This window comes from Pinus tabuliformis, chromosome 4_1, assembly GCF_031772625.1.
Source record: "Pinus tabuliformis cultivar Carrire ecotype Pingquan chromosome 4_1, CPIR1, whole genome shotgun sequence".
Lineage (NCBI taxonomy): Eukaryota > Viridiplantae > Streptophyta > Pinopsida > Pinales > Pinaceae > Pinus > Pinus tabuliformis.
The window spans coordinates 276,585,972-276,612,328 of record NC_142303.1 but is presented as its reverse complement, the minus strand read 5'-3'; positions in this window follow the sequence as shown (position 1 = coordinate 276,612,328).

Genomic DNA, 26,357 nt, shown 5'->3' with positions numbered 1-26,357 from the left:
GGTCGGCAAATGAGGTATTAAATGAAGGCATGGAGAAGTTTGAAAGAGATATGCGATAATACCATGGAAACCCCCGCAACAAGAAACCCAGGACAACAATGGCCTCTGAAATGAATTCGACTATTTTGTTGCACGTCTTTAGAGAGTAAATGAAGGGATGGGGACTCAGGAAGATTAATGGCTCAACATGGGGCTGCACTCAGATACACAACAAAGGACTTCCAGGACATTCTCCACTTCTAGTCAGTAACAGGAAACTCATAGTCGACCCACTCCCTGCTATGGAGAATGAGCAATTCAGGCAGTTAAGGCGAAAGCAACAGAAGCCAATTGAACAATAGGAAAGGCACATCATGGAGGAGACGCGGCCTGACCAGAGGCCATAACAAGAATGGATGGGAGATATTTTTCTCATCATTAGTCAATTTTCCTTATATTTTTCTGTATTTCTTGCATTATTAAAGAAAGGAATCAAATCTCAATTTGTGATCATTTTGGGCAGTAGAGCTATCACAGGCCATGACAGCGAGTCAATTAGAAAGCTGGCTCTAGCTGAGATATTTTTTAAATGCTTATTCAAATCCCCCCTTCTCTATATAAATAAGGGGGAGAAACACTTAAAATAGGTTCCAAAATTCTGCACCCTTAGAGGTCCTAATTCTTGGGTTCTATTTTGGTTCTAATTTCTTGTTCATGAGGGATAAGAGTGACACATGCTGAATGTAATGGTTTGGTTATTTGGACCCTTCAAGTATTAGTGAAACTCTCTCATGATTCCAATCATGGCAATGCGCAGTATGTTTTCCCCTCTGTAATCTCATTCCATATACGTTTTTCTGACTCTAAAATAATGTGATGAAGTTGTCGGTTTCTCCCTTGTTCATGATTGTATATTTGTTACCAAGTAGCAACAGTACTTGTGTTAGCTACAGATTTAATTAAGTACCTGTAATGTGCACATATTTTCTTAAGCTTTTGGATACAAATGTGGCCATGAGTATATGGCCTGAAACCCTGACTAGCGCTCCACTCCTGCTGCTCTCTCATCTCCTCCCTCTTTCATATTTCGACTAGAACATCATGGCTTAGGATTTTGCATTGCAATCAGCCCTACGCACCGATTTCCCTCCTCTCTTTCCTCCTCTTCACTTTACTGCAACATCAATATAAAACTTCCTATTGTTGTGTGTCGGCCACCAGAACCAATCATTTCTCTTTGAGGTTGTCCTGATTTACCCCATAAGAATTCATACCTATGAATTGGCTTGTGTTTACCTTAATGAAGGCCAGTTGAACCAAGCCCCCCCCCTTTATCCTCTTTTTCCAACTACGTGACAACTGGAGTGCAACCGAAAGCCTCTCTTGAAAATCTTTCATAAACTCCTTTATTTAATGTGTCCTAGGCATTGGTCTACAATCAACCTAGAGGCTATCTCTAGGAAGCTTTATATGTGTCCTAAAGCACTTGTGCTACAAGTGCTAGAAAAAGCTACAAAAACTTTTTGGCATCGTTGCCGGGGAATAGATTAGAAATTTTTTCCCTGGGTACTACAAATTTTTTACATTCCCTCTACTAGGTGAGCAATGGAAGTGTGGGTTGAAGATCTATCACCTTGGCGAATGCGAATCCACTATTTCAATTTTATGGTAAACATCCTGGCAACTCCACTGTCCATATCTGTATTTGATCGTCTTGGCTTTCAAGCAACCTCATACTCACTCTGATGCTAAAGTAGCCGAAAACTTTCCTACCTTTGAAACTGAGATCACTCACCTAGGGGGTTTTCAAAATGGCCATTCCTCCATTCCTAGACAATCAATTTTCCCCATTGAATCTTTCCTCTATTGCAGGTTATCCCAATCATGTCCCTTCATTTCATGAATGGAATACCTATTTGCCTAGATTCAATGGAAACACAGATAGAAGGCTGGACCAGCACCTTAAGGATTTTCATGAATGCATGGAACAACAAGGTATTATTTTTGAAGATGCGCGAATGAAATTGTTCATGTACTCTTTAGAAGATGATTTAGAATTTGGTACAGAACAATACCTCATGGCAACATATCTTCATTAAAATGTTTTCATATGGCATTCCATCATTATTGAAAAATATTATATCCACTGAATGCTCTGTTTGAAGATTGTTGCACACATTTTAATGTTGAAAATATCCCTGAGGGTAATGAACCTACTGAAGATGTTTGTGGAGCTCTGCTCCCAGAAAACATCTACTCGCATCAAGAAGCATCACCCAATGAGAAAGAAATCAAAGAAGGAAACATCATCGAGCTGCAAATAAACCCTTAGAGGTATTATTCAGCCGAATTTGATGTTTCTCCTTCCTATGATGTATATGACTCTGATGGAGAGTCAAGTGATGCAAAGCCACAACAATCCTAGTCATGGGAAGCTACACAAGAAGAGGAGGCCCACTAAGAGGTCAACAAAGATGCTCCAATTTATGATCCATATTATTTAGAGGAGGATGAGAGGGTCGTGGATGTTCAAAGGGAGTCGTTTATTAGCAAGTGGGGATAAGGCTTCCAACAACAAGTGTTACAAGAAGAGCCCGAAGTTGAAGGACCAAGCAGGCTTTGTGATTTCCTGTTGCAGAAAGATTCCTGCTAGGAATTCTCTATAGATCTTCCAGTCTATGACTATTACAACCCAGAAACTGAAAATTTTATTACAGATTCCCAAGAGGGTTGGCCCATTGACAAATGGGTAGAAAAAGATCAACAATGAACTTTTCTTGAAAAATCTAAGGCTGAGCAGTTGAACAGTGTTTGTGGTTGCCCTGACCAAGAAGATATTTGTCAGTAGACTGTTTATGAAAATAAGATGGCTGCAAACTTTCCTTGTCAGTTCTATGACCTTGTAGCTGATTACATGACCACATTCTTAGGTTAGCAGCAGAGGTTATTTCTGGAGTATGCATCAAGTCCTTTGTCTGAAGATTTTTCATGGTGCATGCTTATTTTAATTTTTAAATTTCAGCAGCATGGAGCCATAAGGTCCAGTACTCTAATGCTGGCTTGACTCCATTGGAGGGTTGAAATCACTTAGGTGAATTGAACCATGGACATAAATAGTTATATATTTATTTATGAATATTATTAAATTTAGCCTCACTCACACCCTCAAAATTAAAATAAAATAAAATAAAATCTCAATCAAATAAATAAATAAATAAAATAATACATTCAAATATTAATATTAACTTATATTTTCTAAAAACAAAAACCTATAACTCGTCTAACATTGTCATAGAATAAAGCTAAAAACCATAACTTCATAATGAAAAAGTCATACAACGGAATATTTTTAATGTTAAATTCTTTAATAAAAATATAATATCGTCTCAATCATCTCCTTGTCCATATGAAGTTTGCACAAATTTGATCTTATTGAAATAAAAACTCATTCATTTTTGGAACATTTATAAGTAACATGGTGAAGTTTGAAGCTATAAGCATGAAGAACAACCGCTATCATCTTTCTACTAATAGTGGGTTGCCTGCTGATCCATCGTGACATACACGAAACCTCGTTCATCCCAGGAGAAGCAAGCAGGGTTTAAGTCTTTGTGCAGAAGCAATAAGCCATGAAAGGTGCAAAAGAAACAATATCGTACACAATTAGCCATGGCTAGCTATTCCTTCTGTCAGCAGTGGGTAATTGTTTTTCAAAGATGCTATGTTAAGGTTATGAAAATCTACACATAACCTTATTTCCCCATTCTTTTTTCGCACTGGGACTAGGTTGGCCACCCACTCTAAGTACCTTAAAGGCACTATGATTTTTTCTTGTAGAAGTTTCCTCACTTCTTTTTCAATATAGGGGAGTAAGAGTGGATTAATATGCCTCAGCTTCTGTTTGCATGGTTTTATTCCACTCTTCAAAGGAATCTTATGTTGTATGATGTTAGTATCAAATTCTTTTAAATCCTTATAAGACCAAGAAAAAACATCCTTATATATTTTGAAAAGATTTAAATACCTTTGTTTGTATCGTGAGGGGATTCCCTTTGATAGTCAGACCATCTGGGGTTCATCTTCTATGTCAATATTTCAATCTTCTACTTGCTCATCCATCTCCAGAGCCATTGTTTTGGAGGCTATGTCATTCTGGTTAAATAATTTTTCCAGTGGAACTAGCCCACGAGGAATAGTATTCCCTTCCAGCTATAGAATTTTCTGTCTGGCCACCGTGTTCTCCCACGAAGTTGGTTCTTGATCTGCCTCTTTTTCCTCTTCCTGATCAATAGTTGAGCTAGTGAACTCCCCAACTACTTCTATAAACCACTTGACCTGCTCATCGTCCTCGAATACTTGCTAGTGCTTGACATTATTAGGTATAGAGGGTCTGTGTCTGACCTCTACCTCGTACCTGAGAAGCATATTTTGAGGAGATTTGAAGTTTCTTGCTGCTACAACAAGGGAATCAGTCATTATATTTTTTTCTTTGGGAAGAAATTGGATATTAAGGGCCAAGAAGAAATTATCAATTAAATCCCATACTTCATTCTAGTAAGTCCTCAATTTGGAGTGTTTGGCCTAGCACTGAATTTGGATCTACTTTACAATAAGCTCAGAGTCTCCATGCACAATTGAGCATTCAATATTCATATTTATCATTGTTTGTACCCCAAGGAGCAATGCTTCATACTCCACCACGTTGTTGGTTGCCTCAAACTCTAGCTTCAATGAGAGGAGTATCAAGCTGCCCTCAGGACTTACCAACAATACTCCTACTCCATTTCCTTCTTTTGAATTAGCTCCATCAAAGTATAATTTCCATACTTTGTTTTTATCTATGTGTTGGTTGTCTAACTGCATCATTAGATGTACTTGCGTTTCTTCTAAGATGGTCTCATCTTCTTCTAAGACTAGGCAAGAGAGGTCACTTTCTTTTCCATATACAGGAGAATTTCTAGAACCTTCAGCTGGGGTCACAGTCTTTACAAATATGGACTCTCTGTACAACCTCCTTTCTTCACCTCCAAAAGTGGGAATAGTGGCATAAGTTAGATCTAATTTTATAGAGCCCCCCACCTTGGAACCCCAAGACCTAGATAGGAGCATGTCGAATCTAGGGGGAATATCTGCCACTACTATGTCCATCACTACACTCTTCACAAGGATCTGAGCTAGGTTTACCACCAGATATTTTATCATTCCCAAGCATTTGACTCTCTTAGAGTCAAAGGAGTATAGGTCCTTGTAGGGTCTGGTGATCTGCAAGCCAAGTTGTTCCATCACGGCTAAAGGCATGAGGTTATGTGAGGCTCCAGAGTCCAACATACAATTATGCAATAAGAGGTCATGGATTACCAGGGTCACATAGAAGGGTGCAGTGGAAGAATCAAGTTCTTCAACATGAGGCCCAAAAACAACCATTAGTCTTTCTTCTTAAAGGTTTAAATAGTCATGGGTCGGTATTGTGGTGGATGGGAGCATGAACTGGGAGACTTGAGCTTTATAAGTGGGTTGTTTTAAAAGTTCAGTTAGGGGAACAAGAATCTTTACCTTCTCAAGTTCCTTCTGAAGATTGAATGCATACTGGCCCTTTTCTACGCCTCCCATCTCTACCTCTCTTTCTTTATCACCGGTAGTTTTCATCAGAATGGGTGTGTTCTCTTTTGTATGTTCCTCAAATCTATTTTGTTTCTTATTTAAGGAGGCTTTTACTTTGGATGAGTCAGGGTTCAGCTTCCCTTTTCCTTTATTTAACACTGGGGGAATATTTTGGGGAGAAATTTCCTCTTGTTGTTCAAGTTCCCTCAACCTCTTTTTTGAATATTTGAGATCATCCTCTCGATGTATATGTGCTTGAATGAAATTTTCAAATTGTTTACAATAATTCCCTATGACCTCCTCATTTACTGTTGCTTTTTTATTCAGGTCACATCTCATGGTGAGCCATGTTTTCTTATTCCTCTTCAAAGAAGGAGGAATACAAGCTTCCATGTGTATCTAATGTTTGTTCATCTAGATCATCTTCTAAATACAGAGGAATAGGGATCTGGTCAAGTTGATATTTTATTTCCCTTTGAAGTATCTGTAGTGGCGGCCTTCGATACTCTGGGTTGTAACCTCGGTTGTTACCTTGAGCATTCTGTTTAGGGAGATTTTTGTTCTCAAGCTCAAGCTTCACCACTTTGTGTGATAAACTCTTAATGAGCTTATCCATTTCTTCCCACTTCAGATATGGTAATTCTTTATCTTGATCAAAGGAGGATGCTTCTTATTTCCCCCTTTTCTTCTCATGAGGATTATTCTTTCCTCTTGACTTCCCTGCCAAGGTGAAATTTGCTTCCACCTCAAGAGCATCCACTTGGAGTTGATCTAAATTACAAGACTTCCTCTTCCTCAGGGTAAAGCCAAATTTGGACTCAAGGGTTCCCACAAATACTACACGAGCAGCAGCTTGAGGAGGCTTTATCTCAACATGCAGATTATTATACTGCCTATTGAATCTTTTTATGAATTCTGAAATTTCCTCTTCTGGCTTCTTCCTTATAGCATTGAACTCTGTGAAGACATACTCATGATCTCTCTATTCACCCCACTTTTGTGTGAAAGAGTTTTTCAATCTCAGGAGGAGGAGGAAATGAAATGAAAGGAGTCATAACTGAGATTTCTTTCTCTTTGATCTCTAATTTGGGGGCACGATGCTCTAGCTCATCTTTTGTAGGGTATGTAAGGACCTTAGGAGTAAAATCTAAGAAGTGGATGGTAGTGTGTTGGGAGTTGGAGGAGGAAGCTTCAAAGAATGATGAAATAGTAGCACAGGTAGTAGGAGTTTTCTCCTTCCAGACTCTCCTAAAAATTAATTTCTCTAGGTCAGATACAGAAGGGGTTTTCTGCTGAGAGGTATCTGAGCGGGTGTGGGGCTTTCTAAAAGCTAGGATGATAAATGACAATGAGATTTGTGGAGTCACCATGGTGATAAGGATGCAATTAGTACATCTTTTCCCACCTACACAAAGAGTTCTTAACTTGTTGTATCCCAGAGAAAAAATCCTTCAATGTGTTCCCCCGGCAACGGTGCCAAAATATGTTGTCGCTTCTAGAGATAGCCTTGGATTGCTTACAAAACCAATGCCTGGTAACATCTATCTCTATGTGCCTTATATGATCTTCAGAAAACTGGAGACATCATATACATCTTATACACGGTAATTATAAATATACAAATAACAACATGGATTGGTTCCTTCATCCAAGGACATAAGCCATGTATTTCTTGTATCCTTTCACTTATACAACTCACGGGAATATAGGTGTAGACAAGTGGAGGTTGAGTAATTCGAGGACTTACAGTGTAATCACCTTTTGTAGAGTAATGAAAGAAGAGAGGTAGAAAGACTAACTTATCACATAGAGCTTGAAACATCACGAGTTCTACACTTATCTGAGTTAAAGATAGACATATGGATGAAAGAGGATTGGATGCTATGATTCATGGAACACAAATTTAAATATATAATCTGAAAGATACACACATGCATGTGCATTAACTAGTCAACACAAATTAATCCATAAGAATATATGGCAGATTTCTCGCAGCTACAATTACATGAAATCAAAGAGGAAATGTGAACATAATGGAAGTTTAACAGAGAAATAACATACTGTAATACTTGAAGGTTGGAATCGCTACTATTTCATTTATATTTAGAAAGATGCAAATCTAGAATCCATACAGTTTTAGAAATCACATATAGTTTTACCACAGAATTCAAAACCTATTCTAAGTGTTTCTTCCTTCCTTTTATAAGGAAAGGGGGGGCAAGGAAATCAGTTACAAAAATATCTCCTAGCTGGAGTTTATAGCTATCTGTATGACTAGCTGTGTTTGAATGCAACCTATAATTATTACAACAATAAGATAACTTTCTTGAAAACAAAACAGAATAACAACACAGTGATAGAAAGCAACAAAATAAAACTAATCCAGCGAAACTGCAATGATGATCCTAAAAATATCTCCACGTCACTCTTCTTTGTTGGCCTTTGGTCCATTCGTGTTTCTACTAAATCACGACTAATCCTCTCTCAACCGGTTCTTTTTCACTTTCAGTCTTTAACAATTTTTTTTCTTCTCTCTCATGAAGTAGGAGTTGTCACCCATCGTGGCCATAACAGACTTGGAATGCGGCTGCTAACTCATCCGCCCTCCCACAATCCCTGTAAAACACTATAGGTGTCCTGATATGCCTGGTGATGCAATTATGGTGTAATATGGAGGATTTTCTGGTGCTGGCACTTGTCACTAAAAACATTACAAAATAGACGAGTTTTGATCCCCTTTAGACCCCTTTGCTTCAACCTCTTTTTGTAATACTCTTCATTTGACCGAGGTCTAAAACTAGGTTTTTAGCCCTAAGGCGCTAGAGCCTTTAGAATCCTCTCCGGAGGCCTTTTTCCTTTTATACATAGAATCCCACACTTCGGCGATTTTTTATGCGCGCCTTTAGTATCTCCCCACGACACTTGCGATCATCTATCTGTGGGATTGGGTCCACACGGGATATCGCAATCGCAATAAAGGAGAGACAGTGTTTTTACCATCTTTCATAGTGTTTGCCAATTGCCCGGATGCGACGGTTTTTAGAACATATCACATAGAAAATCGCATCTGGGAAGCGCATTGCATATCGCAATCGCAAGTCAGAAGGAACTTCGGCGGAGGAGGGAATTTGACTTGTGAGATCGCTGATCATCAATTTGCGGGATTGATGACGTCATCGGTGCCACATGTCGCTTCCTGAGTGGTGACACCTGTCGCCCGGATATGCCCCCATAGGACCCCTGAAAACGCCAAATCTACATGCAACATGTCCTCCGTACCACCACGTCATGTTGACGTCAACTGCCATGTGGATTTATTAAGACCAATAGGATTATGCTACGCGACCCCCTAGAGGAGAGAGAAAAGCATCCATCCGCCCTTGATTTTGCTTTGAATTTCTTTGTTAAATGAAATCAGCCCCTACAAGCACTTTAACACTAAAGGCCCAAATTTTGGCGATTTTATGATATCGGCGTTCAGTGATTTTATGATATCAGCGTTCGACAATTTTCATGACACTGTGTTTGTATGCTCCTTTTTGCACCTACGATCGCCGATATGCGATATCGACGCTATGCATCGTGAAATGCCGATATGTTATGCGCCATGGGTCTCTGATCATTGATATGTGATATCGACGATCGTTAATCGCCGATATGCGATATTGGCAATCACTGATCGCAATATTTTCGCTGACCTCTCCTGTTGCTACTTTAGATATCTAAGTCTCTGAATTATTCTCTACATTTGACATCTAAGTCTCTGAGTATAAATCTGTTGTGTGTTATGTATGCTCTGGTCTAACAACTGGTATCAGAGCTAGGGTCGAATATCCACTGTGCAAGCTGCTTAGTGCCATCGCCTTACTCTGGCAGCATTCGTTAAAACGTTTCTTGTTACCCCTGGAGCTGTTGAAGGATCTATCCAAGAAATAGCTGAGGAACACTGGAACTAAAAGATAGTTTCAGCAAGAAAATCAAGGTTGTGGGCCTATGTTGAAACTTGTTGCTGGAGTTTGAAACATGGAGATCGGTACGTGTTGCTGGAGTTTGAAACATGGAGATCCGTGGAGATTGGAGTTGAAACGTGGTGTTCTTAAGCTTTTTTTTTACATCAAGCTTGCACGTATACGTCAAGTTTTTTCTCAAACCAACATATGTATGTGCGAAATATGAAAAGGCTAAAACATTATATATGTTTTTTATATTTATTATGAAAATATATAATTATATGTTGGAATTTTGAAAAGTATATTTTAAAAGGAGCAGGAATTTTGAAAAGGGTATTTTAAAAGGAGGAAGGTCATTAATACTAAATTTTAAAGACTAAGAATTAAAGTTTTATTTTTAAGTGGAGTTTTTGTGTTTTCGGGCGTGAATTTGATTGAAAATGGAAACAACAGTTACAGATATGGAGAAGTTGAGCGGGGCTAATTTTGCCCTATGGAAATTGTTATCAATCAGGTTGTTCCCCAAAGTTGTAAGAAAAGGAATACAGCCGAGGTAACCACAGACCAATCTTTTAGATACAGATTTTAGCCAATCTGCATCCAGAGAGGGCTCCCTCTTTATGATTTAGCTTTGTTTTGAAAGGTGTTAGGCTAGTTATGAAGTTCAAGGGTTTTGTTTTGGTTTTGAATGGTGAGATTCAATAGAACAGTGAGACATACTGAATAGTTTAGTCTATTGGGCATGATGGAGTCAAATGAAGTAGCTTCCTGGATCAGGTTTCTCTACAAAGGATTGTATCAGAGAGCAAAGTAGTCAAACATGAAAAAATTATAAAGGCTGAAATTAGATGGAATGGGATCAAATGGGTGAAGGGCAGTTAAGAATCCTTCATCATATCGACAGAGGGAAATTGGATGATTACCGTTACGGAGCAATTAAGAATTCCTTATCAAATACTCAACGAGAAAGAATCAGGGGAAACATGAGCAATCAAGAATTCACTGTTATTCTAATTCTGAGGAAAACACATAAAATAATAAAGACTGAAAACAAAGTGTAGTCAAGCAAATTCTAGATTATTCTTTTTCTTTATTATTGAGATCATGAAACATAGATGATATAATAAACGTAGAAAACCGTAAAACACAAGTTAGAAGGGACTTATTGATCCACAAGTTGATTCAAGAATTCTGTAACAAGTCCTTAGCATCAATTCCTCATCCAGTAGGCCACATAACAGATGGTTCCAACAACCTTTTTTATTCCAAAATTCTGTATTACAGCAAAGTCTGAGAACATTCACCAACCCCAAATACTTCGTCTAGGGGGGTATTTATACAAAAAATATCAAAATATCTTACAAAATATCTGATAGAAATAATATCTGGTGATGACTAACACCTTTTTACAAAAGATAGAGACAAATAGTCTCGTAAACAGGGAAACAATAAATTGATGCTGCGTTGGCTGTTCCATCTTTATGGGATGTACCAGAGGTAGGTTTTGCGAGCCGGTTTACAGCTGTTTTCCACTGGTACTCTGTGTTGGCTACTCCGTCTTTATCAGACATTCATCAATCCGGATCAAATATTCTTTGACCCGCTTGAGCCTCATTTATCTCTGTTTATCTTATCATGGAAAAATAGCCTGAAATCTTCGCTTTATCCGAGAGAAATTTACAAAATCCCCAACATGTCTTCCCACCATTGTTGATCTGGCAACTTATGCCTCTGAAGTTTTCTCAGTGTTTCATCAGTTTCTGTATACCTGAAGAAATTAGGCTGGAGCTGAAACAGATGTTTTACCTCATGCTCAATATAAAATAAATTCTCCAATTTATCATAGAGAGTTTGGCCTATGGGGAGTGCTTTTTCTCCTGAAGCACTTGTTGATGAATTAATTTGATCAACAACATATGTGTTCAACTTATGTACATAATCTGTGTGTTTCATAAGCCGGTCATTATTTCCTAATAGACTTGGTAGCCCTTTATCCTGCAAAACTGTAAATCTTTGCATGAAAGAATTAATTTCCACTTGCATATCCTGGCATCTTTTTTCCAAATTCTGCATTAAAGTTCTCTTGGTTAGAACTCTTTTGATATCCAAAATGGTGCCTGTCCTGTCTGGGATGCCGAGTTGTTCCAGCTGTTCCCTGTTTCTACTATTCAAAAAGTGTATGAGTCGGTTGGCTTGATCAGGCATTTGTCCTAGTAAAGCTCTTGCTTTTTGAATTTCACCATGTGCTGCATTCACCAAATCAATCTGCTCATAAATAGCTTGGATAGATGGCCAAACATTACTTAGGGATTGATTGATGTTGGTCCAAAGGATTCCTTTGATTTCTGCTAGAGGCTTGTCCATAGTGAGATCCTTCTCTAATGTTCTGACTTTGTTCTGTAATGCTTTAACCTCTCTTGTTTTCTCTGCCACACTAATTTTGGATTTATCATAACTCTATTCTAATTTTGCCAATTTTTCCTTTACTTGCTTCAGCTCTGACACTTGGAGTTTCAATTCTTCCATGGCTTTTATCAATTCTTCTGTGCTCATGCCTGTACTATTGCCTGGTGCTGCTCTTGCTGATGTTGTACCTGTGACTATTGCTACTATGGCTAGTGGGACATTTGGAGTTGATGTTGTTCCAGTTGTTGAGGGTACTGCACTTGTAACTATAGGGATTACCTCAGGTCGCTGGGAGGTCGACTCTTCCTGCTTCTCTTTTAATGCTTTTTCAAGTGCCTGCTCTGTATCAGTTAATCTCTCATTGAGTTTCATGAGCTGGTCCATCATGTCTTCCTCTGATTTCTGCTCTATAATTTCTGCAGTCTGAGGGTGCCTTGAAGGAGGTAGCTTCAACTGTTTCCTCAAGGCAGCAATGTCCTCTTCCTTTTTCTTGATTAGTGCCTTTATGCCTTTAGCATCCTTGGGGTCATGTCCCAGTTCCATGATGATATCTTCCAATGATTTGATTCTATTATCTTTGGCCAGAGAAGAATCTTTTTTCCAATCTAACTGAGCTATTGTGTTGTCTAAGGAACTCTGTAATTGGTGGGCCAACATTGTTTGTCAACCAATGTAGAATAAACCATTTCTCCACTCTACTTGTGGAGTTCAATCTGATCCATTGGATGAATGTCTTTGGCTAGGACCTCTAAGTTTGTTCTGATATAATCTGCTGCAGACCGGGGTTGTTGTACTTTTGGCTTAAAATAACTCATAATCATTTGCCTTCTTTAATGTCATAGGCAGACATTAACCTTTGCTGGTTTGAGGGGGCCATCTTCAAGTATTGATTGTATATTTGGATTCTCACAGGATCATTTTTTGCCTTAATTTCTGTAAAATTTTGTTTGATGTCAGATGGCTATTTTCTTTATGGCCTAGTAGATGATACTTCAACACCGTGCTGCCTTTCTAGCTCTTGCCTATGTGATCTATTTGAAGTATCTACCACTAGGGAAGTCTGTTGGCTGACTAACCTCTCACATCTTGGGTTGTCTGTTGTTTCTTCAATGATTTCCTCTTCTGACAGAGGATCCAATCTTTTCCTTCTTGCACCTGGTTGTTCTGTAGGTCCACTAATAGGTGTGGCCTCTTCTCTGTCTCTTTTCTTGCTTTTTTCCTCATTTAGAGGAGTTTGCAATGCTGGGATTTCTGCTGCTTTAGATTGGGCAGGAGGAATTTGTACTTGTTCCTGTTCTTTGGACCCCCCTGGCTGATCAGTCATGATTGGTTGTTCTATTGTTTCCACCTCTTTGCCCTTTGAGGTCCCTGTGACTGATGTGCTAGTTCTTTGTGCAGGCTGTTGAGAAGTTCCAGCAGAGGATGTTCCAACTCCTGACTGTTGAGGCAGCTTGAAAGATACCTGTCCAAAAGAGTCTAGGTCAAGGGTTTTTTCAAGATCTTTCATAGCCTTTTCCATCTTTTCTTGCTCACTAATTTCTTCTATTAAGGTCCCTTCTACCCATTCTTCTTGATTTGCATACTGTTCAATTTCTGGGATCCTATGATGTACATACACTGATAGCATGTACCTTACCCTTCTGTCACTTATGAAACTACATGGGTCATATGGCACCCACCCAAAACTCTTCTTCAATCTAAGGTGGTCTTCTAAGATCTTTTCAACATCTTTCCACGCATCCCTATCATGGATAACATAAGGGCCTAACTAGTTTTTGATTCTCGACTGAGCTTTCTTCTTTACATTACAAAAGTGGGTTAAATCTGCATGGATGATCTGCCTGAAATATTCTAATGCAAATAACCTCATGGTAGCACATATTTGGGCAACTTAAAATGGCAAAGTTCACACCCATACATTCTGATCTCTATGTGATTTTGGTAGAGGTACCAATCACCTATTCTGTAGTTTTTGGAAAGCTGCAAAATCTTCTTCATATCGCCAGTGATCCTGGGAGGAGGGGCTCCTATTAATAGAGTGGAGGCTAGGTGTACAAATAAGTCAATGAATTCACTATAAGTATAAGGGCACTCATAAGTATCATGGAAGACTAAGCTCCAAAAGATCACAGACCTCCGATTTCCTTTTGAATCTAATTTCCTGATGGGAAATGGAAAGCTGTCTGGCTGATAATATAACAACAGATGGTATATGAAAGATGTGTATTTGAAGACTCCTTCCCTCTCCAAATTCATAAATTGAGCATGGATCTTGTTGGAAATGAAAGTGGCATAGTCATACTTGACAGTAGGGGGCTGTCCTGGAGTAAATATTGATAATAGAACCAGGGTGATATCATCCACATATTCACTGGACCTAAATCCCAAGACTGAGGATATCATGTCAAGAATGAGTTTACCAGTTTCAGTGAAAAAAGCATGCAGATATGGAGGAGGGCCTGTAGGTTGGTGCTTTGGTGACATGAACATCTAAGCAATATGGGTTATCTCTGAGCTAGGCAATTGAGAAGCTTTTTTCAGCAAAAATCCCATGGAAAGAGGAGCAAGGGGCTCAGTGGAATGGAAGTGTATCATCTCATTGATGGATTTAGCAGTTATGGAAAAAAGGACAGTTTGTGAAGGGGACATAATTGCTCTGTGGACAGGGTCATAGCTGGCACAGCACTGGTGAATGATGTCTGGGAAAACATGGACTGAGGGGAGGAAGTACATGGGAAGGTTTGATTCCCACAGTCCAAAAATATCAGAATTTCTTAGATAACTATCCCTAATTTGGCAGAAGGCCTAAAGATGATTATAATCAATGGTTAAGTCCTTTATTTGAAAGTCCTTGTCTGCAAGAGGTAGATAATTCAAGTCTTTGTGAGGTGCATTTATAGGCGCGACATTCAGGGCTGTGGGGGGCTCCATTTTTGGTTGTTGTGTTTTCAAACTAGAACTTGAGCTTTCTATGGAGAATTGGACTAACAGCAGGTTTTAGGAATCTTTTATGGGCTAAACCGACTGTTCTTGACTCGAATTTGGTTTTCACAGGTAGAACTTTCAGTGAAAAAGGGGAATTTACAGAGTTACCGGTGAAATGGATAAATACCTAGACTATGGAGGCAAACTGAGTAACTATAGGTTGAATGTCGGATTGCAGAATGCGTTGCTGTGGTCTCTTCGGTCGGGTGGTGGTTGAAAAACTGGTACAATGGCTTCAGTGGTTCTTTTGCATGGGAGAGTGAACAAAGAGGATTACTGCGAAAATGATATTTCGTCACTTTTTTAACGAAATTCGGTTTGGCGGGTAATTTTGGCATTTATTGAGCGAATGACGTCAACATGATGGGACAGCTTGTCGTTTAGCGGGGGGTACGGGATGGTGACATGGCAATGACGTCAGCGAGGGGTCAGCGGGAGGGCGGTAAGTGGTTTTGGTCCGCACCGCTTATGGGCTTAACTGGTTTCGGTTGGGAGGGCCGCGAGCAGCGCAGGCAGTCGACACGTGTCCTGGTACGGGCGGCGATACCGCCAATTCCCCAGACGTTAGAGTGCAGCGGATGGAAGGCTGGCGATATGTATATTGGCCATCCGATGAGAGGGCACCGATCGGACGGTTGGCGCTCTGCGAAGATAGTGGAGAGTTAATGTGTCGGGGCCTGATATAATAAACGTTAATAAATCATATCGAGGTTGTGTTTATTGGTTGGCAGGGTGATTTGTTAATTAATTAACGTGGGGTTAATTAATTTCAAAACTGTGTGGGGAGGTTATTAACCAGTTCCAAATGAACTATCAATCCTTAATTATGTTAAGACTATGGTCGTATTTTGACCGGGGCAGGATATTAAATATTGCGGGGTTTTTATGTTATATATACATAATATGGGTAGGGCAACATTTACAAAGGATTTAATATAATAATGTTAACAATTAATATGAATTTATGAAATAAACAATGCTAAGTATAATGTTAGAAATTTGACACTCAACACCTAGGTATGACGGAGGTTTACACAAGAAATGTGGCCACTTTTCCTTAGTAAAAATAGAGTTTCACTTAGGCAATTTATGAAATGAGATGGAGTGAGTTGGGGATATTGAGCAGATCTCAATATCTCTGGGGGGAGATTAGTAAGTGATTTGGGAAAAGGATGGAGGGGAGTTAATCATGCTTTGCTTGACCTAGATCCAGACACCTGCCATGATACTTGTGATAATAATAAGATGAACAACTTGAGAGACAAAAATCAATCACAAGTCTCTTTCTACAACATCAAAACTGCCTACCCAGCCTACTTTTCCTAACATTTTTTCTTCTTTCTTGGGTGCACTTAGATTGGCAAACCCTTTTCAATTTTCTTTTCTTTACATGATAAGCCTATCTAAATCTGCACTTATTTCTTCCAAGGGCTTAGATTAAACAGTTGAGCTCCTTTGCTTCTCTACCTATCTACTTATCTGCCAAGTTTAAACAGTTTTGGACAAATTTTTATTCTCTATCTCTAAAATAGGAAATTCAAACATGAACTTGCCAAGATTAAGCTATTTGGCCAGTCATTAATTGTGGTAAAAATTTCAACAAGCTATACATGATGCTTTATTGACAACAGAATAAAATAGTAGTGGCATTTGGACTTGCACACTTTCCTGGTCTTTCTTATTTCGGGTTCATTTCTTTTCATTTTTTCTTTTGACCATTTATCTTTTCTCCCTTTGATTTTTCTTTTAGGGTATACCCTCTTTACATTTTTTAAAATTTTTGATTTTTTGAGAATATGGAAAACCTTTGCAACAAGAAAAGGTATGTACATATTGCAGAACTAATCAAGTCAATCATGAAATATGACACCTATTGGTCCAGGAGCATAACACTGGCTCCACTTGGGGATGGCTTTTCCTGGTGAAAAGTCAAGAACAGCAGGTCAGATGGCCTTCCAAACAACTCTTGTTGTGCTCTGAACTCTTCCCTTGCTGAAAGTAGAAAACTGTACAAACGGGTCATGTAAAATATACACATTTTTCTTGAGCGAATAAAAATAACTGTAGACTGCCTCCTACGGGGATCACTGATAAACTGAAACGAAGAAAAGAAAAAAATGGTAAAGTTTTGTTCTTGTTTTTCAAAACTTTCTGCACTTTCCTCCTCATTCTTATTGCTGTAAAAAGTTGCAGAAACTGAAATTCCTTATGTACATGTTAGAGTCAGGATATATCAACAAACTGGATCAAAATAGTGTTTCAACATTTGACCATTCATTGGTCCATCTTCTGCTTCTGTACCATCCAGGCTTTTCAGAAAGTAAGTATTGTTGCCTTGTGAAGCCTGAATAATAAAAGGTCCCTTCCATAGGAAGTCAAACTTCCCATGTTTTCCTTTATCTTCTCTTCTGGAATCCCATTTCAAAACTTTGTCCCCTAAGTAAAAATCTTTTGCCTTGGTCCTTTTATCAAAAAATTTCTTGAGTTTTTCTTGTAACACTTGGGATCTTTGGTACACCTCTTCTCTGGTCTGTTGCAAATGGATGGTCTGATTTATCCTTCTTTGAATGTCATTGGGTTGTACCTGAGCTTCTTGCAGCAATTTCATTACAGGGACTCCTAAAGATGAAGGAAATACAGCCTCCATACCATAGACTAGCTCATAAGGACTAGTTCCAATGGATCTCTTGGTAGTTAATCTGTCTGCCCATAGTGCATTAGTAAGTTTCTTATGCCAGTTTTTCTTGTTTTCTTCCAATACTTTCTTAATAATATTGATCAGGCTTTTGTTGGAGGACTCAGCTAGACCATTACCTTGAGGGTAATAGGTTGTGGAATGGCCCAAGGTGATGTGATACTTGTGACAGAAACTTATCATTTTCTTGGATTTGAAAGCGGCAGCATTGTCAGTTATGATCTTTTCAGGACTGTCAAATCTAGACAAGATGTTGGTTTCTAGGAATCCTATGATGAGTGAATCATTGGCTTGTCTATAAGGGATGGCTTCTATCCATTTGGTGAAGTAATCTATGGCAGTGAGGATCCATTTATGTTGGCTAGAGGAGGAAGGATGGATTTCCCCAATGAAGTCCAAACCCCATTGCTGAAATGGTCTTTCAATGGAAATTGGTCTAAGGGGTAGAGGTAAAAGTTTCCTTTTGCTTTCAAAAATTTGGCATTATGGCAAGCAGTGACAAACTTCTTGACATCAGTAAACAAAGTTGGCCAATAAAATCCAGCCCTTAGGATTTTGTCGGTAGTTGATTTCCAGTAAAGATGTCCACCACAGTCCCCTGCATGAAATTCTTTAAGAACCCTGTCAGCTTCATCTTTTATTAAGCAGTTCAATAGAATACCTTCATGATTTTTCCAAAAAAGAGCACCATCTAGAATACAAAATTTTGAAGCTTTCATTTTAAAAAACCTTTTCTTTGTTCTGGATAACCCTGGAGGAGCCTGCAGGTTTAACTATACATGAGTTATATCAACATACCAAGATGATTCTAAGAAGGCCTGGCTGATTTGTGGAGTCGCCATCCCCTGTTCATTATCCAGTTCATTAATATCCAGGGTTTGGCAATTGGTTTCAGTCATGAGTTTAGCCAATCCCTGTCCTTTTATAAGCTTTGTAGGTTTTATTTCAATGTCATACTCCAATATAGCAACAATCCATTTACCTCTCTTGCCTTCAATCCCCTCTTGGGTCAGGATATCTTTGACAACAACATTTGGTACATACGCTATTACATGGGAGTACAATACGTAGACTCTGAAGTCTTTAATGGCTTTCACAAGCGCATAAGCCTGTTTTTCCATGATTGGATATTTTAACGGTGCATCTCTAAGTGCTTTACTAAAGAAGGCTATGTGTTTTTCACATCCTTGATCATCCTTCTGCAGCAAAAAAGTGGCAATAGTGTGTTCTGATGTAAATGAAAATATTATGAAGTCTCTATCAAACTTTGGGCTTGTAAGGACTGGTGTTCTGGTCAAAGCCATTTTAATTTCTTCAAATGTTTGTTTGGCTTCTAATGTCCATTTAACCTTAGAATCTTTTTTCAACATATTGTTCAGAAATCTGATTAATTCAGCCAAATTAGGAATAAATCTTCTTAAAAAGTTAATTTTCCCTAGGAAAGCTTGAAGTTATTTGATATTTCTGGGGTGGGGTATTTGTAAAATGGCTTGTATTCTATCAGGATCAATTTTAATGCCATCTTGGGAGATTATATGACCTAACAGTTTGCCTTCCTCCAGACCGAACAATGACTTTTTAGGATTTAAGGAAATACCATACTTTCTTCAGGTTAAAAACACTTGTCTTAGATGATCTAGATGTTGCTGATGAGATTTAGAAAACACAGTAAGATCATCTAGATATATGACCAGAAAATCGTGAATTTCTTTTGCAAAAGCTATGTCCATTGCTCGTTGAAAGGTTGCCCCTGCATTCTTAAGTCCAAATGGCATTTTAACATATTTGAAAGTTCCCCATGGTGTTGTAAAAGCAGTCTTTTCCTGGTCATCAGGATGGACTAGAATCTGGTTAAAGCCTGAGAACCCATCCAAGAGTGAAATCCTAGAAGCACCTACTACCCTTTGTAAAATGTGGTCCATCTTAGGTAACGGGTAGTGGTCTTTCAGAGAAACCTTATTTACATTCCTTAAATCAACACACAATCTGATTTCTCCTGTTTTCTTCCTAGTGGGCACTAAATTAGACACCCATTCTGAAAACCTGATAGGAGAAATTATCCCAGCTTCATACATTCTTTTGATTTCCTTTTCAATTAAAGGGAGTAGTATAGGGTTGACCCTTCTGAGTTTTTGCTTAAAAGGTTTCTGATTTTCCTTGAGGGGTATTGTATGTTGAATTACAGAAGTGTCATAATATTTCAGATCTTCATAGCTCCATGCAAAGACATCCTGGAATTCCTTGAGGAGTTCAACATATTTAAGCTTTAGATCAGGGGACAAAGTTTTAGATAATTTTATCATTTTCGCATTTTCTTCAGATCCTATGTTGCATTCTTCAATGTTTGCATTTAGAGGCTGGATCTTGGGTTTCTTTGGGATATCATTAGAATTAAAGAAATCTTCCAAAGGAGTTAATCCTGTGGGAAAATAATTGTCTTTTAAATTAATAACTTCAGATTCTCCTCTAATAATTTCATCAATGTCTGTTTCTTTAAGATCTTGCAACTTTTCTTGGTAAATTTCGTTGGGTGAAGTATTTGGGTTGCAATTTCTGTTGAAATGCCTGTTTCAATTTTGTCTATTTGATCAACCTCACTAACAGTGTCCATGTCTATATTAGTGCTAGAAAATTCTTCTTTTAGGGTCAAGAAATTGTTAATCTGAATATCGTTGTGAAACACTTGCCAGTTCTTTACATTGTCAGGTATGGTTGGTCTGTGCCTAATTTCAGTTGTAAACTGATGATTAGGTTCAAATGGGAGTTTACAAGTGCTAGCAAATGTTGCCAAATTGTGAGCATGCAAATTATGTTTCCTTGGAATTTTGTCAAGTTGTGTTTCTAGAAATGTATTTAGGATCTCAATTGCTACCCCTCTGTAAGATATTAATCTAGGATCATTTGTGAGGAAGTTCCCTTTCATCTGTTGAATGACTAAATCAGAGTCTCCCAAAACTGATATCTTGACTGCTCTTAAACTCTTGATCAATTTAAGTCCTAGCAACAGGGCTTCATATTCAGCCATATTATTGGTGCATCTAAAGTTCAATCTATAGGCATGGCCTTCAGCATGATCATTTTCAAGGTTATGCACCCAAATCCCTGCTCCTGCCCCTAATTTATTAACTAATCCATCAAATTCTAAGTACCAGAGAATTTCATGTTTATAATTAATATCAGGAGTCTCATAAATTTGCTTCCTAGGGAAATCTGGCTTTTTAGTTTCATCTAGCTTCTCTTGAGTGTCTACTATATCATCGTTCTCAGAAATTTCTTGAATTTGAACATTAGACTTTTCATTTATAATTTCTTCTTGTTCAAATGCTAATACATTGACATCAGTTGAAGGATTAACTTAAGCATTGTATAGAATGAAGGAGTCCATGTCGGAGTGTATGGAATAGATGGGAAAATTCTGGGGTTTCTCCTGACTGCTTACCACATACTTCATTAAAGTTTCTCGATATAATCTCTTGGGCTGACCAAATACGGAAATAATAGCATAGGACATGTCCAATTGTAAAGATCCTCGGAGCTTTGCACCCCAAGATCTAGACAACAACATGCCATATTTTGGTGGAATATCAGCGACCACTACGTCCATTAAGATGGTCTTGGCAGGGTATTGAACTAATGATACACATAAATCTTTGACCAATCCTAGACATCTGACCTGGCTTGAGTCAAAAGAGAACAAGTCTTTGTATGGCCTAGTAATATCTAGGTCCAACTTATCCATTACAGATTTAGGCATTAAGTTATGAGAAGCACCAGAATCAAACATGGCGTTATGAAGTATTTTATCATGAATGTTCAGACTTACATAAAAAGGAGGAACCCCTCCATCTACTGACTTTCCATTTACCTCAGGGCCAAAGATTAATTCAGGTTGGTCATCCAAGACATTTATTGAATCTTTGTTCTCTGAAATTTGGAGTAATTTGCAGATTTGACCTTTGTAGACATCATGCTTAGACAATTCTGAAAATGGGATAGCTATCTTTAATTTTCCAATTTCAGTCTCAAGATTGAAAGGTTTTTCAGTTTGAGTTTTTGTATTTGGGACTGTGAGATTGTCCTTTTCTGTTGTATTTTCAGTGCTTTTCTCTTTTTCAAGAGTGGTGTTATGAGCTGAAGTTGCTTCCAACTCAATTTCAGGAGGTTCTTCCACATTTCCCTTGGGAGGAGTGGGAGTTAAACATTGTTTGTTAGGTTGTTGATTGTCTGATACATCTTCAACTGTTGGATTACTTGGGTTGGGACCTGTTCTAGGAAAAGTTTGTTCAGAGGGGTTCTTGATCTTAGGTTTGTTAGGTTGCTTGGTTTATTTCTGTTTAGTGGTTTCAGGGACATCTGTCCTTCTACTCCTCAGATTGTATTGTTTGTGAACTTCATAATGGTTGTGTCATATCCCTCCCTAAAATCAAATGATTCACCTGGCTGAGTTTGGAATTGTTTAAGAGTGTAAGCTTCCTGGTCTTCTTGGGTCAAGAAAACTTGTTGTTCATTATTGAGGCCCATTAAGTTAATTTAAGTATCTTCTGTTGGTTCACTGGAATTTGAAGCTTCAGCATAATTTTCCTGGAATGGAGATCTAATGTTTTGGTTAGGGCCAGCCTTTCCAGTATTAGGATTCTAGTTTTTCCTGAAATTTGGATCTCTCCCAGTATTACTTGGTTGACCATCCCAAGGGGATTTTCTTTCAATTGTTTCTACTCTATCACCCAGTCAATCCATTCCTTTAATAATAGCATCTAATTTTTGTTCAAAGGCAGATGGTTCTTCTTTGATAGGTATCCTCCTTTCAGCTTTGGCTCGAGCTCGTTTAGAAATCAGTTTGGCCTCAACGCTGACAGCTATACTCTGCATTTCTTTTAAGTTTTGAGGAGCTCTTTCCCTAAGTTGGTATGGCATGTCAGAATCGAATGCATCAGGGAATTTAATTAAGGCCAAATCCGGAGGAGGTCTGAGATTTTGAGGAATAACATTATACACATTATTAAATCTGGTGCAATAATCTTGAACAGTTTCTTGTGGGCCTCTTTTTAAGTTTTCATATTCTGATACAATGTGGAGAGGATATTTCTTCTTTTCCCATCTGTTCAAGAAGGTCTAATAAAGAGGTTCTGGGTCATTGATCGTGTTTGTAGGAAGTGCTCTAAACCAGGTCCTAACCTCCCCATTTAAACTTTGAACAAAGACTTTCATTCTGACATCATCATCATCAATTTCATAATTTTCAAAATAATCTGTCATTTTCTTTGTATGTTGTTGAGCTGTGTAAGTGGAAATACCGTCAAAATAAGTGATTTTGCTTTTATAATCCTAAGGCATAGCCCCTGGATTTGCAGGTAATTGCAGGGGAGCATATCGGTTTGACATAATTGTAGAGATAAGTGTGACAGCTGGAAGAACAGGGATAACAGTGGAAATGTATGTTGTAGATGGAAGAGTGGGAAAGATAGTTTGAGGTGCTGATGGAGAACTTGAAGGAGCTGCAGCAATGACAGAAAGGGTTTGTGTTTTTCCAGAAGTATGCTCAGATTGGATAGGGTTATGCAAATGTTTATCAAGGTGTGAACAGGCAGAATGTTCTTGACTCTCCTAGCTTATAAGGATATTAGGAATCAGATTAGGATTTTCAAAGACAGGTGGGGGATTTGGATCAAGATTTGATCTAGTGTAACGGATCTTCTTCTTTGGAGCTAGTTTCTGAGTATGTTTTTAGTTTTTTCTTGGAATATTTTAATAATACAACTTTAATAGTATCTTCTAGGAACTTTTAGATGAGGATATTATGAACTTTAAAGATCTATTAAAACAAGGGACTGATCAAGAATTTGAAACATGTTTGAAACAGATAGCTGCAATAAACAAATTATTCAGTCCCCAGTGGAGTCACCAATGATGTTATCACTCAGGTTGTTCCCCAAAGTTGTAAGAAAGGGAATACGGCCGAGGTAACCACAGACCAATCTTTTAGATACAGATTCTAGCCAATCTGCATCCAGAGAGGGCTCTCTCTTTATGATTTAGCTTTGTTTTGAAAGGTGTTAGGCTAGTTATGAAGTTCAAGGGTTTTGTTTTGGTTTTGGATGGTGAGATTCAATAGAACAATGAGACATACTGAATAGTTCAGTCTATTGGGCATGATGGAATCAAATGAAGTAGCTTCCTGGATCAGGTTTCTCTACAGAGGATGGTATCACATAGCAAGGTAGTCAAACATGGAACAATTATAAAGGCTTAAATTAGATGGAATGGGATCAAATGGGTGAAGGGCAGTTAAGAATCCTTCATCATATCAACAGAGGGAAATTGGATGATTATTGTTAAGGAGAAATTAAGAATTCCTTAGCAAATACTCAACAGGAAAGAATTAGGGGAAACAAGAGCAATCAAGAATTCACTGTTTATTCTAATTCTAAGGAAAACACATAAAATAATAGAGATTGAAAACAGAGTGCAGTCAAGCAAATTCTGGATTATTCTTTTTCTTTATTATTGAGATCATGAAACATAGATGATATAATAAACGTAGAAAATTGTAAAACACAAGTTCGAAGGGAATTATTGATCCATAAGTTGATTTAAGAATTCTGTAACAAGTCCTTAGCATCAATTCCTCATCCAGTAGACCACATAACAGATGGTTCCAACAACCTTTTTTATTCCAAAATTTTGTATTACAGCAAAGTTTGAGAACATTCACCAACCCCAAATACTTCGTCTGGGGGGTATTTATACAAAAAAAATATCAAAATATCTTACAAAATATCTGATAGAAATAATATCTGGTGATGACTAACACTTTTTTACAAAAGATAGAGACAAATAGTCTTGTAAACAGGGAAACAATATATTGATCCCGCGCTGGCTATTCCATCTTTATGGGATATACCAGAGGTAAGTTCTGCGAGCCGGTTTACAGCTGTTTTCCACTGGTACTCTGTGTTGGCTACTCCGTCTTTATCAGACATTCATCAATCCGGATCAAATATTCTTTGACCCGCTTGAGCCTCATTTATCTCTGTTTATCTTATCAAGGAAAAATACCCTGAAATCTTCGCTTTATCCGAGGGAAATTTACAAAATCCCCAACATGTCTTCCCACCATTGTTGATCTGGCAACTTATGCCTCTGAAGTTTTCTCAGTGTTTCATCAGTTTCTGTATACCTGAAGAAATTAGGGTGGAGCTGAAACAGATGTTTTACCTCATGCTCAATATAAAATAATTTCTCCAATTTATCATAGAGAGTTTGGCCTATGGGGAGTGCTTTTTCTCTTGAAGCACTTGTTGATGAATTAATCTAATCAACATCATAAGTGTTCAACTTATGTACATAATCTGTGTGTTTCATAAGCCGGTCATTATTTCCTAATACACTGGGTAGCCCTTTATCCTGCAAAACTGTAAATCTTTGCATGAAAGAATTAATTTCCACTTGCATATCCTGGCATCTTTTTTCCAAATTCTGCATTAAAGTTCTCTTGGTTAGAACTCTTTTGATATCCAAAATGGTGCCTGTCCTGTCTGGGATGCCGAGTTGTTCCAGCTGTTCCCTGTTTCTACTATTCAAAAAGTGTATGAGTCGGTTGGCTTGATCAGGCATTTGTCCTAGTAAAGCTCTTGCTTTTTGAATTTCACCATGTGCTGCATTCACCAAATCAATCTGCTCATAAATAGCTTGGATAGATGGCCAAACATTACTTAGGGATTGATTGATGTTGGTCCAAAGGATTCCTTTGATTTCTGCTAGAGGCTTGTCCATAGTGAAATCCTTCTCTAATGTTCTGACTTTGTTCTGTAATGCTTTAACCTCACTTGTTTTCTCTGCCACACTAATTTTGGATTTATCATAACTCTATTCTAATTTTGCCAATTTTTCCTTTACTTGCTTCAGCTCTGACACTTGGATTTTCAATTCTTCCATGGCTTTTATCAATTCTTCTGTGCTCATGCCTGTACTATTGCCTGGTGCTGCTCTTGCTGATGTTGTACCTGTGACTATTGCTACTATGGCTAGTGGGACATTTGGAGTTGATGTTGTTCCAGTTGTTGAGGGTACTGCACTTGTAACTATAGGGATTACCTCAGGTCGCTGGGAGGTCGACTCTTCCTGCTTCTCTTTTAATGCTTTTTCAAGTGCCTGCTCTGTATCAGTTAATCTCTCATTGAGTTTCATGAGCAGGTCCATCATGTCTTCCTCTGATTTCTGCTCTATAATTTCTGCAGTCTGAGGGTGCCTTGAAGGAGGTAGCTTCAACTGTTTCCTCAGGGCAGCAATGTCCTCTTCCTTTTTCTTGATTAGTGCCTTTATGCCTTTAGCATCCTTGGGGTCATGTCCCAGTTCCATGATGATATCTTCCAATGATTTGATTCTATTATCTTTGGCCAGAGAAGAAGCTTTTTCCCAATCTAACTGAGCTGTTGTGTTGTCTAAGGAACTCTATAACTGGTGGGCCACCATTGCTTTGTCAGCGAGTGTAGAATAAACCATTTCTCCAGTCTGCTTGTGGAGTTCAATCTGGTCCATTGGATGAATGTCTTTGGCTAGGACCTCTAAGTTTGTTCTGATATAATCTGCTGCAGATCGGGGTTGCTCTACCTTTGGCTTAAAATAACTCATAATCATTTTGCCTTCTTTAATGTCATAGGCAGACATTAACCTTTGCTGGTTTGAGGGGGCCATCTTCAAGTATTGATTATACATTTGGATTCTCACAGGATCATTTTTTG